The sequence below is a fragment of the Lycium ferocissimum genome, chromosome 10 (assembly GCF_029784015.1).
Source record: "Lycium ferocissimum isolate CSIRO_LF1 chromosome 10, AGI_CSIRO_Lferr_CH_V1, whole genome shotgun sequence".
In the NCBI taxonomy this organism is placed as follows: Eukaryota; Viridiplantae; Streptophyta; class Magnoliopsida; order Solanales; family Solanaceae; genus Lycium; species Lycium ferocissimum.
This window is the reverse complement of record NC_081351.1, coordinates 66,886,540-66,901,092: the sequence shown is the minus strand read 5'-3', so window position 1 is coordinate 66,901,092 and position 14,553 is coordinate 66,886,540.

Below are 14,553 nucleotides of genomic sequence, written 5' to 3'. Positions count from 1 at the left end.
GATCTGGGTTGTTGATTTGTTGGCTATTTGGTTAGATTGTGAGAAAGAGGGTTTTGTCCCACATCGACTGTTGTTGGGTTTCGTTTGAACTTTGGGGTTCTATAAATAGAACCTCAGCCTTTGTACAAAAAAAAGGTTCTTTTGGGTGGAAAAGTTTGAAAGTTGAGAAAAATAGCAAGGAAAATATATATAGAGAAATTTTTAGGAAAAAGGAAGTGGAAAAACTCAGATTTTTCAGAAAGCTTCCTAGTAAAAAGAATTTTGAAAACCTAGACTAAGTAGTTGGCATTTTTTTTTGTTAAAATATTTGGTCCTTACTTTTTTCTTTCTTCGTGTGTGGCTGGGGTTGCTGAGATTTGGAAGCACAGAGGCTCCCAAGTCCATTCTTTTCTTGGCTGCGCACTTAAAAGGTAAACCTTGATTTAATTTATTTCATTTTTTGTATTTAGTATTTAGTATTATGTCTAGTTGGAATATGTTTGTAGGTTAGTTATGCTTATATGTCTGATGATGCTAAGTATACCATATTTGGGTTCTATGTTTAATATGTGCTTTATTTAACAGCAAACATGATTGGAATTGAGGAAAGTGTTATTGTGAAGTTCATTCAAGAAGTAGGCTGCTGAATTACTTTTGGTCTTGTTTGTTCACGTGGTCATGAGGTTCTGTGTTCACTATAAAGATGTGTATGTGTCACACCCTAATTTCCGATAGGGCGTGATGGGCACCCGACCCTTATTTAGGGCCGAGCGAACCCGACTCTCGTCATACTCATAATCATAATACCGGCCCGCGTAAACATGATACAAGTACATAATGAATTTTTTTTTTTTTGAAAACAAACATGCCTTTCATCTTTGTCAAATCAAATAAAGCTAGCATCGTATGAAATCTGTAAACATATGAAGTTCATAACATAATGCAGAATAATACATCGGTTTACATAGCCGCTTATAAAACTGACATATCAAACACACGACACTTTCTGCAAAGTCTCTACCATAACCTCAGACACCATACAAAAGCACTCTGACTTGGCAGCACTCCGGAGGAAATGGAGCTCGCCAATCCAGCTGGAACATCTTCTACTAACATCACATACTCATCTGTAGGTACCTGCGCGGCATGAAACGCAGCCCCCGAAGAAAGGGGGTCAGTACGGAATATGTACTGAGCATGTAAAGCATGGAATACCGTAAGTAGAATCGTACTGAAACGAGGAGGACAGAAAAGTAACACAATAACCAGAAATCATAACACTTGCCTTTGAAACATAAATCATACGTATCAATTTCATATCCAGCTCATTATGGGACTGAGAAACAGAGTCAGAAAATCATCTCGTACATATGCATAGATATAACGTGCCCCGGCCCTCTAGTGAGGGACGCGGTAAGTAAAACCATCAAATGCATATACATATAACGTGCCCCGGCCCTCTAAGGAGGGACGCGATAATTAAAATCATCATATGCATGTACATGTAACGTGCCCCGGCCCTCTAAGGAGGGACGCGGTAAAGGGAATCATCATATGCCATCCTGGCCACCTCCCCCATATCATCATATCATATAACGTGCCCCGGCCCCGCTAGCAAGGGACGCGGTAAATATAACGTGCCCCGGCCCTCTAATGAGGGACGCGGTGAACAATGCAATGAAGTGCACGAATACATGCCCTGGCCGGACTCGGAAAGAGATAATAACAGCTCGCACGAGCGAGTAGTGAGAAACCATATGCACAAATCATCATATACATACCGTAACACATCATAACATCATAACTTATCATATGAGCGACATTAACCGATGTGGGCTTGGCCTAAACCAATGTGGGATTTGCCTAAACCAAAGGTGGAATTTGCCTCACCACTGGGTTTGCCCCACCATTGGGTTTGCCCCACCACCGGCTCTGATTCCAACTGATCATATTCCAGAATACATACATATAACATATAACGTGTCCCGGCCCTCCAGTGAGGGACTCGGTGAATCAGATCGTCATATCATCCTGTTTTCATGTATCATATCAGACTTCGTGTCACATCATATTTCGAAATACACATCGTACTTCAGAATACACATCATACGTCAGAATACAGCATAGTGGCACAATATCATAACCGGCCCGGGACTTGACGAAAAATGTAACAACAGAATGCACGAGCAGAATCGTGAGTAACCAAGTACAGTTTAAAACATTTTCAAAGACTCAATAGGTTAATCAAAACGAACCATCATTTATAAGCCCAAAACAGTAGTCAAATCAGATTTTCTTCCGAATATCACTCGGGAACATATCAAACCGTACTTCAGAAACCATAGTTACGTATCGGAATCATAAGTATACGAATCATCATTTCAGACTCAACCGATAAATATATAATCATACTCGGGGGTCGGAAAGGTAGTCATAGTAAGTTCTTTCAAAAAGTCGTTAGCACTGTACAAAGGAAAGTCGCGGGACCCACGGACGAGCGTCAACCCAATCCGGGCCCGCCTATGGAAATCATAGTCATTATACGTCATAAAATCATTTACGAGCATATCAAAGCCATCCGGTTCTGTCTGTGAAAGTTACGGACGTTCGTAGTTACAAAACTCTTTTGAAAACAAAACTTTTTATGCAACATTTAAAAACCAATCATACAAAGGCATATGAACTATAGCTTGACCATATAAGGATGCCAACGTCACGAAGCAAATAAGCATCGTAAACATGCTCGGACTTTAAGAATAGAATTACCCCCAAGGCTCGTAACGTATCATAGCTTAGCCATATCTAAGACATGCTAAAAGAAGGAAAGGTAAGCTTTACATACCTCGATCGCTTCCTAAGCTAATCCAATTCAAGTCTTGACTCTCCAAGGTCTACACAACGTCAATAGATATCGAATATTAGTTGAAGGCATTTAGGAATTCAATTCCAACTAGCACTCAATTCTGCAGAAATTTGGGCAGCATTTCCCCTATAAATCCAACGACCCCGAGAATTCAACTCGGCCAAATATCCAACAACAATACCAACAACCACATCAACAATATCAATAAGCAATTCCAAATGCATTCTAACATTAATAACTCCTTTTTACATAATTCGATGACATTCATGCATATTCAATTCAACTTCATACATTCAAACTAATATCAACGATCGCATATTCAAATACCAATCCAAAACCATTCAAACACGATTCAAGAACATTTCCAACAATCCGCACAATATTTCAAACAATCCAATTAATGTTCTACTCCACCCGAAACCTCAAATTTCCATAAGAACCACAACAATACGTTTCTTTCCGCCAAATTCATAAACTATATCGACAACCACGTATTACAATATCATTCATGTAATTGCAAGAAACTATATTACCAATATACTAACTTCTACATTAACTCACAAACGGTCCCAACTTCAACATGTATCATCTAATACTTTCATTTTCATCACATAATCCACAACACAACAACCAAATTACACTAAATAAAATTTGTTCATTCCTTGCCAAACAATACAACCCATATTCGGCCACCACAACCAACCCATAACTTTCATGATTTTCATCCATTTTCACACACTACGACAACACCCAAGCATGTTAGATACAATTAATTTACCACTCCTACACAATACCACATACACACGGCCACACACCACACATACACGCTATAACAACAACACCACATTTTCGGAATTTCATTCGTTTCTACATCACATATTCCATAACAACAACAACTAAAATACTAAATAACATTAGTTCACTACTCCTACACCATACACACACACACACGGCCAACCTTCCCCATACATAATTTCATGGTTTCCTTCATTTCTACATATCACAACATGTACCAATCATCCATAAACACATAAAGAAGATTAAACCTCACCTTTTCTCTTCAACTTTTCCTCTCGGCTAGGCTTACCAATTGCACAAACGGATGTTTTTCTTGCTCCAACAACTCCTCCATGTTGTTATGCACCTTTTAAGGAGTTGAAACACATGAAGAAAATATTTTTTTGGATCAATCCTCATGGACCTCATTCGGTTGAGCCATGGCCGAATGGCCTCCTTTAGTCTTTCTCCAAGTTTCTTGAATTTTCTCTAAGCTTCTAAATGTTGGAAGATGATTAATTAGTCATCCTTATACACATATATATTTCACCCATGCGTCCTATGGCCCACACCACACACATAGCCACATATGGCCATTTTCATGAATTATCAAGTTTCCAAAATTTCACTTCTAGCCCCAAATTCTCATGAAATGCTTAACTTTTCGTAATTCACTTTTAACCCCAAATTTTCCTTATTTCAAATTTACCCTTAACACTCCATACCAATGAAAAGATGAATATGCAACTTGTGCATTAACACAAAGTCAACAAAACCGAAAATTAAAAGTCTTGTCCATAACTTGTCGCAACCAACTTAAAATATTCCAACGTACAAAGTACGGGGTATAACACAAAATTCTTTTGGTGTATATATATATATATATATATATATATATATATATATATATATATATATATATATATATATATATATATATATATATATATTTCATGCTTAATCCCACACCTTGTCTCCGGTCAACTCATACAATACGTTGGAACGCCTTAGTCCAAAACTTTGTTCTCACGAATGTGTTTCATCTATTTTTTTGAAATAGTCCGGTGTATAGAAAATGTTACACCTTGGAGTTTCGTGTTGCTCGCATTATGAACATGCCAATGTAAACCTAAAATGGATATGAAGCCCTTATAAGTGTAATTGTTCGAATCCATGATTCTTAACACGGTTCTTTAATAATACGCTCCCTTCTCTCTTCTATTCCCATGCAAACCCTAACCTTATTCTAAACCTTCATGGCGGCGCCGGCCACTGGGCAGACACCTTTGGTGGCTGGCCAGCCTTTGGCAATCTCCTCTACACTACAATTCTCTCCTTTGACCACCTCTTCTTCATCCACGAACCCTCACATGGCAGCATCTTCCTCTATAAACCCTACAAACCCTAAAAACCCTAACCGTAACAGCCATGAAAACCATGGAGAAACGATGACAATTACTAAGAACTTTGCAACAATAGTGAATAAAGATGGTAATGACACCATGTAGACGATGGAAAATGTCATTCAGCCTATTCCAATCAAATCAGTTGACATAGTTGAAGGAGAACGCGTGGTGGAATGGACATAAGCAAAAGTTGAACGTATGAACATAATTGAGAAGCTCCAATATGATGTAATTGGTAAGTTCTCATATGGCTGGCCGGAAGTTGAAGAATTCAACTCGATCCCATTGCGTGTGTGGGATCAAAGGAGACTCGTCGTATTGGATTATTTAGAAATAGACATATTCTTATGAGGTTTGAAAGGTTTGAAGACTACCTACGTATGATGGCAAAGACAAACGTTACATTAAGTCGAGAGATGGAGGAATGTACCGAGATGAGGCCTTTGTTATATGATACTAGATTCAAAATTGATAAGGAAACTACAATGGCGATGGCTTGGATATCCTTTCCAAATTTACAGCCAATTTTTTTTGTGAAGAACTCCTTATTCTCTTTAGCATCGTGCGCTTGGTAAACCATTGCATCCGGATATGGCCACTATTAATAAAACTCGACCAAACCGTGCTAGAGTTAAAGTTATAGTATGTCACACCCCAACCTTCGTCAGGGTGTGACGGGCACCCGACCCTCGTCAGAGTCGAGCGAACCCTTAAACGTCAACTCAAATTTTTTTTTTAAAACAAGAATTGAAAGTTGTAAATGAAATACCAAAATCGACACGTGGCTCGAGGTATCTCAAAACATGATATATAGATACATACAACATAACACAAGGCGAGCCAAAGGCCTCTCGCCATTTCGTACAACAAAATAACGGCCGACAAGGCCAAACAAGAACCATGACTCCCACGCCGTTCGTACTTCTATAGAGTATAACTCGTACAATATATAAAGCTATACCAAAACGGACGATCTCCTGAGCAAATGGAGTCGTGTTCGACTCCCAAAGCTATCTCCCTCTAAAATTTGGGTCCCCCGGTCGCGTCCCCGAACTCGCGGGCATGAAACGCAGCCCGAAGAAAGGGGGTCGACGTGAATATGTACCGAATATGTAAAGCGAAAATAAATAGATAATAACCACCGCGCAATTTAAGAGGAAGAAATCACATACAACCCAATACCTCGCAACCTTTCGCTTTATAAGGCATAAGTAGATATACGTAGTCGCAAACAAGCCTTAAGTAAATAATTGCTATCCAATTAACAAATCCGAATAAGTGACACAAGACATCACACGCGCCGCTTCCGGCAAAATAATAATAACAATAACAATAACAATAATAATAATAATAATAGCCCCATCGGGCAGCCGCTTCCCGCTCGATATCGATAATGGCCCCTTCGGCATTGCCGCTTCCGGCATAATAATGAAGATAGCCCCTTCGGCATTGCCGCTTCCGGCATAATAATAAAGATGGCCCCTTCGGCATTGCCGCTTCCGGCATAATAATAACGATGGCCCCTTCGGGCATAATAGTAATAATAATAATAAAATATCGCACCCCTTCGGAGTGGTTTTTTGAAAAGTCTTATAAAATATCACACTCCCTTCGAATGGTTTTGTACACACACCTTCGGAGTGGTTTTGGAAAAACCTTAGAAAATAATATATCACACCCCCTTCAGTGGTTTTAAGGAAGCTTTAGAAAATATCACACTCCCTTCGGAGTGGTTTTGAAAAGTTTTATAAAATATCACTTAATAGAGTCATTTATGGAAGATTCAAGGCAATTCGATTACATTCCGGCAAGTTACGGACGTTTGAGCATTTTTCCAACAAGTTAGGAGGATACTAGTTCAATTGCACTGAATGAATAGTGCTCCATTTCAGAATTGGATTTCGACGAACAGAATAACCCCGAGGCTTAAATTCAAGCCTAGTATACCTAGGACATGCCAAAAGAAGGGAAGGAATAACTTTACATACCTCACGGGTGCCTTATGCTCGCTTGAGCTCAATTCCCGTTTCGTCCAGAATCTGCAAATGGTCACCTTTACCAGTTACTATTCATGAGAGTTAGCATTTCAATAATGAGTTCATACTTGTCTACCGAAATTTCGGCAGCATCTCCCCTATAAATCTAACATCCCCGAGGATCATCTCGGCTCAAAATATCAACAACAACAACCCAACAATCATCAACAACCATCATAACTATATTATGGCACAAAAAGTCCCCTTACTACATAGTTCAATAATTTTCCTCCAAACTTCACATAATCAAATTAATATCAACATTTTCCATATTCATCAACTACTTCAATATTATTCAAACATATACCAATAACATTCCATACATTATTCATGAATTCCACCAATTCCATACTCCATCCAACTCTTCCACAAACACAACAAAACTTCCAAATCACATTGCCTATCCTACAAGTTTATTAGCAACAATCATAATCCGCACTTAGAACCTTACTTCCATCATTATATAAAAATCATATAAAATTCACATAAATTCCCATAATCACATACAAGCAACTTCAATGCCATTTCACGTCATTAAACCTTTGTTTGCATTACTAAGATCACAACAACACAACTAACAAACTAATTAAACTTGAATTCATCTCTCTTTCATACCCATAGGGCTCACGGCCACATGCCTTTTTCACACACACGTACGCCATGCACACACACACCACACTTCCTTAACTCTCATCTACTTCTAATCATCATAACATATAAATTCATTCCATAACTTAAAACACAAGAATCTTACCTTTTTCTTGAATTTTCAACTTTCCGCCAACGGAGTTCTTTCTCCAAACCAATTATACTATGTCGTAGAGCACCTCAAGCTTGTTAAGAATTCGCGAAGAACAAGATTTTTGAGTCAAGATTGAAGCTCCAAGAATTTTTTTTTCTTTTTTTTTTTCCTCTTCTTTCTCCTCTTAGCCGATTGCTCTTCCTTTTTTTTCTCAATTTTTCTTGAAGTTTCTATGGTGATCTCATGCATGATTATCTCTTATATTATCATTAAGTGGTCATGTGACCACCACATGCATGGGCTTGGGCCAACCCTTGGCCGGCCACCCCTCCTTCATGGGCCAAGTTTTCTTATTTTTTTTTTTTTGGCCCAACAATTTGGCTACCTTGCGTAATTCATAAAACGAATTTCCAAAATCCCAATTGTTGCCCTTAACCTTGCTCGATATCCCCGCACCCATACTTCCATAAGCAATATTCACATATTAGAAAGAAATCCAAACATGACCTTATTCCTTATAAGTCAAGGTTATTTCCAAATTTTCAATACGCAAAAATGCCGGATGTAACATAGTAGATCTTACTGCTAATCTCCCAAAAGTAGTTAACATGAAGATCATGAGATGAGAAATCGGTGTTTCTAGGATTGTCAAGGTACAAATTCAGTATGATATATTACCCAAATACTGCACAAGGTGTAAGTTGCAGGGTCATAATGAAGAAGGTTACGGGATTTTACATCCAGAACTGAGAGTGGTACATATAGAAAAAGAAGACAAGGGCAAGACTGCAGAACCTCAAGATGCTCAGCCAAATAAGGGGCATTATAGGAATTTTAGAAGACCAAGGGGAGATATGGTGGAGGCCCTGAAGATTGGAATACTGTCAAAGATAAGAGGGTGTTTACAAAAGAAAAGAATCCAAACAAGTTTATAAATGGGAGACCTATAAATGGGAATTTAGTTGAAGTTCAAACTCAAAATGCTTTTGAAGCTTTGCAGAATGAAGGGGTTGTGGAACAAGGAGTAGAACCTGTGGAGGATGAACTAACACTGCAAGTAGAGGAGGTGGAAGCTAACACTGTGGGGTCGAATGCTAATATAGTGGAAGATAGTTCTCCTGCAACTGAAGTCAAGGAGAAGGAGGACAAGGTTGAAAAGTTTGATATAGTGCAACAACTTAATGCAGCAGACCAAGTTCAAGAAGTTGTGCCACCTATAGGTACATCCAATATAGAAGAAGGAGTAGACAAAGAGAAGGAGATCATAGTACATACGTATAAGCCGAGAACAAAAGGGAAACTGGAAAAGTTCATAGTAATCTAGAGGAGGTGGTAGTAGATCATGATGGTTTATTAGAAGTTAGTCCTCCTTCTAATAAATGGGGGGGACAGGGTGGATGAGGAAAAGGCTATGGGAGGAGATGTGGTGAATGGAGATAGTGTTGGTATAGATGATCCAGGTGGAGGTGGACTCTATTCACCTCAACCAACTACTGAAAATGCTATTGTTCTCAGTAGTCCATTGGCTCAGCCTTTACAGTTATTGAAGACTGATTCCCCTATGCAGAGATTACATGATATTATTTCCCATAAAGCTGAAAATGTTGAAGGTCATTTGGAGGATAAATAGAATTGTCACATTAATGAGAATGACTCCGGAGGAGTCCGATTTGGGCAAGGCAAGCTTGAAAGTGTGTCCGCAAACAAGTAGATATTTCTCCAACATCAAAGGTCAAAGGTGGAAGGAAAGGCAAGAAACAGATAGAAGGAAAGAAACCATTAGGTGCAGAGCCACAACAACCTACTAGGGTTGTGCTTAAGAGATCTGCCAGTATTAAGTCAATGTTTTAAATGATGATTAAAACATTCACTTGGAATATTAGATCAGTGCAGACAAAACAAGCTTTTCACAGACTTCAAATATTACATAGACATCACAGGTTTATGTTAGTTGCCTTAATGGAGCCTTTTCAACATGTTAAACAGATACAAAAATTCAAAAGGAGGTTAGGGATGCATCAGGCTGGTGCAAACTGTAGTGGAAAGATTTGGTTTTTTGTAGGGGAGAATGTAGATGTGAAAATTTTATCTGATACTACACAACAGATCACCTTGAAACTGTTTCTTCAGGAGCACAATAGATCTCTTATAACAACTTTGGTCTATGCTAAATGTGATGAAGTAGAAAGAATGCCTCTTTGGGATAGTATTTATCAGTTAGCTGGCTCCTATGACATGCCTTGGCTGGTAGGGGGAGATTTTAATGTAGTGATGAATGAAGAGGAGAAAATAGGTGGAGTCCCTGTAGTCGCGTGACTATTAGGATTTTTCCTTTTGTATCAACTCATGTGATTTATTTGAAACAGGTTTTAAAGGCATTCCTTTTACATGGTGGAATGGCCGGGCTGGGGATGATTGTATATTTGAAAGATTGGACAGAATCTTCTTTAACTCACAATTTCAACAATGGTTTGGTCACATTGAAGTGGAGCATTTATCCAAGACTGGATCTGATCATGCCCCACTTCTTATTACTTTGGGTGAGGAAGTTCAGAATTTCATAAAACCATTCAGGTTTTTGAAATTTTGGACTGAGCATAAAGATCTCTTGGACATAGTAAGGCTGAATTGATCTGAGGAGATTATTGGCAATCCTTTTTGGTTTTTAAATAAGATCAAGGAAGTCAAAGGGGCTCTATCTCGCTGGAGCAGCATCGGGTTGAGATATCTTCAAACAACTTATCATCGTGAAGATATAGTGAGAATTAAGGAACAACCTGTTGAATATGATCCTTACAGTTAAAATAGAATAGTCTTCAAATTGCTCAGCAGATCGAAGAAGTATTTACATTATGAGGAAGAGTTTTGGAGACAACTTCATCAAACCAAGGAAAACCAAGTGCAAAAAGCTTACTAGGGTTCATACAAGACAAGAAGGCTCTTGGAATGGAGCTAGGGTTTGCCTTCAAGTGAAGAATTATCATCCAAATCTTGCTCCTACACTATCAAAGATTATTTTTATGATGAATATGTGTTATTTAAAGCATTGAGAGGTTGAAAGACTTGGATTATAGAAGGAAGTAGAAAATGGGTCATAAAAATGAGAATAGTGGCACTTTTGAGTAGTAGCTTGAAATGAATCATGATTCTTGATATGTTGTGATTATAATTATGTTATAAATGATATTAAGAACATGGGAGAAACCTTATATAAGGATGAATGTAATGTTGTATTACGACCATGGTTATGGGTTATTTGAAATGGGATTGGGAGACTTGAGTAATGTAAGGTGAATGAAGATTGTTGCTTGTGATATGATGAATGTTATTATTGCTGTTTGGGAGTTGATATATGATATGGGGAAAGTTGTATAAACAAAGGAGATATTGCCCAATTTTCTTTAGCTTTAGTTCAACCACGCTCATGTTATCGATTGGCTAATGTTAGTACAAACTTTCTTGAAGGTAGAAACATGAACATTGGAAGGGAACGTTCAAGTGATAGAGTAGCTAAACGAAAAGGTATGTAAGGCTAGTCCCTTCTTTCTAAGGAATGACTCCTATGGCATGAATCCTCCTATCTTTCCATAGCTTTCCTACATATCGAAAATTATGAGTCTATGATTATAAAAAGCTTCACATGAGATAAAGAAAAGGGACATGTTACGAGTATGATAATGATGATGACGAGTTTAAGTTTAAAGAATTCTAAAGCCATGATATGATATTTCTACAAAGCTAATGACCCTAATTACGATCCCCGTGACGTTGTTCATTGTGTTACACTCACCTTATGATGCTAGTTCTTTCAAGGTGAGGTATGATGAATATGATTACTCCGTAATGTCATCGGGGGTTCTCGACCTTACGTCACCCCGATATGGTTATAGATTATCTTTAAGTTCTAATGCATGTTTATGACAAATGTATGATGATGATACGATTCCATCGAGCCTATAGGGCCAGGCATGTCACCGCTAAGGCGGGCTGCATACGATTCCACCGAGCCTGTAGGGCCGAGCATGTCACCGCTAAGGCGGGCTGCTTATTATTACATCGAGCCTAGATGGCCAGGCATGACACACTAGTGGGCGGCGTGTGATGGTTACTCAGACGCGGGTTAACGACAATGGTACAGGTGATATGTTGATATATGTGATATGTATAAAACGCATTTACTCTAAAAGGTTAAGCAGGTTATATCTTTATCTCATATCTTATGATTTCTTTATTATGTTATTCTATTCATGCCTTACATACTCAGCACAATGCTCGTACTGACGTCCTTTTTCTTTGGACGATGTGTTCACGCCTGACAGTAGACAGGAGGTGATCCGCATTCGTAGAGCTATCGCCACAGGACTTTCGAGTGCACTCTATTGTTCTGGAGGTGCCATTTCCTTATTATTTTGTGTAGATATGTTTTGGGCACGACCGGGTCCTATCTTGTCCATATGTCTAGTACTCTAGTAGAGACTCGTAGATACGTATGTGTGGGTAGTATGGTCTCACGATTTTCCTCCTTGTATATATATTATTTTGATAGGCGAAGGGCTTATGTATATAAAGGTAAATATGTTTCAAAGTGAAAATGGTTACTCTATGATTAGAAGCATGAGAATAATGAATGAATGCAGGATGAGTAGTAGAATGAGTGGTGCTCGGTGGTCAGCTCTGGGTACCCGTTATGGCCCCTAGTCGGGTCGTGACAGATGGTCTATTCTGAAAGCAATGATTTGCTTTGTGCACTTCCATCCTCGGAAGAAGTAAAGAATGCTGTTTTTGAACTTAAAGGAGTGAGTGTTGTGGTCCCGATGGATTCTCGTGAACTTTCTTTCATTCATGTTGGGACATTGTAGGAATAGATGTATTCGAATGGTTCAAAGCTATTCACAAGGTCATACTCTCCCAAAATCAGTAACTCATTCTAATTTAGTGTTGATCCCTACGAAATAAGAAGTTTACACTTTTGGGGATCTCAGACCAATAAGTTTGAGTAACTTCATAAACAAGGTCATTTCAAGAGTGGTTTATGGAAGACTGGATAAGATTCTTCCAGGTTTGATCTCTAGCAACCAGTCTGGTTTTGCGAAGGGAAGAAGCATTTTTGAGAATATGTTGCTCACTCAAGAAATTGTCACAGATATTAGAAAGAGAGGTAAACCTGCAAATGTGGTGATTAAGTTAGATATGGCTATGGCATATGATAGAGTGTCGTGGCTATATTTAACTAGGGGTCGAGAAGAACGGGATTTGTAGAAATTTTTTGTGGACCGGATATGGAGAAGGTCGTTGCAACGAACTTGGGTATTCAGTTTTGTTGAATGGCCAATCTTATGGGTTTTTCCACTCTACAAGGGGTGTGAAGCAAGGTGATCCATTGTCACCTACTCTATTTATACTTTCAGTAGAAGTGCTATCTAGAGCACTTAACTCTTTATTTGAGCATGATCAGTATAAGTGCTTTGGTATGCCTAAATGGAGTGCGAACCTCAATCATCTTGCTTATGCTGATGATACCATCATCTTTGCATCAGCTAATAAACTATCATTGAAACTCACTATGAATGTTTTGAGAGATTATGAAAAGTTGTCAGGTCAATTGATAAATAGAGAGAAAAGTTTCTTTTACATGCATCGAAATCAAAGAAATGGGCAGCTTATGTCCAAGAAGTTGATCGGGTAAATCGGTTTTACTACGCATGTTTCCCTTCAAATATCTTGGCCCTATCTTCCACTCTAGAAAAAGGAAATTTTATTATAATGATCTAATTAAGAGGGTGAAAGATAGGCGAAACCGGAAAGGAAGGTTGTTATCATTTGGAGGGACGACAGTTCTTATCAATACTGTCTTACAAAGTATGCCAATGTACGTTCTATCTGCAATGGCACCTACTAAGTACACACTAAATGAACTGCATAAAATCTTTGCAAGAGTTTATTGGAGTACTAAGGAAGAAGGCAAGAGTAGGACACCGGCCGCCCTCAATGGAAGTGTGTGTTCCTAAACAAGAGGGAGGATTGGGATTTAGGTCCCTTTATGATGTATCAAAAGCTTTATTCACTAAGCTGTGAGATTCGTAACTTCCGGTACCTTATGGTCAACATTCATATGGAATAAGTATTGTAAGAAACATATTTCAACTATGTTTCAATGGAAAGAAGGTTGACAATTATGGAAGAAGATGCTAGAATCAAGAGATGCTATAGAAGGGGAGATCTGATGGGAACCAAGAAATGGTTCGCTAACTTTTTTAACAACCGGACTAAAATTGTCCTCTTGCCCCGCCTTATACGAAATTTCCCTATGGATAACAATATTCAGTGAGAGGTTGCGGATGGATAGAGAATAGTGACTTGGAATTATCGTACAATCACACCCCCCCCCCCCCCCCCCCCCCCCCCCCCAGTGATGGGCACCCGACCCCATATTCGGAAGCTTAGCGAACCCGCGAACTCTTATTACTCACATATCCTCTTTGGATTCTTAAATCAAATGAAAGTAAAATACATAGTAAAACTTTCAAAATCTTTTACGCCGTTTTTTTTTTTTCTCAAATTAAAACGGTATAAGACGTAAGGACTATAACATAATGTATAATAAAAACATATCGGGTAGTAGGGCCAAACCCACCTTTCAAAGCTGGCCCCGGGTTTTCCCCCGGTCAAAAACATACACATTCCCCTCCCCCTCAGGGGAATGGGCTTTTAAAAAAAGGGGGTCTTTATGATGGCTTCACTGTTTACCCA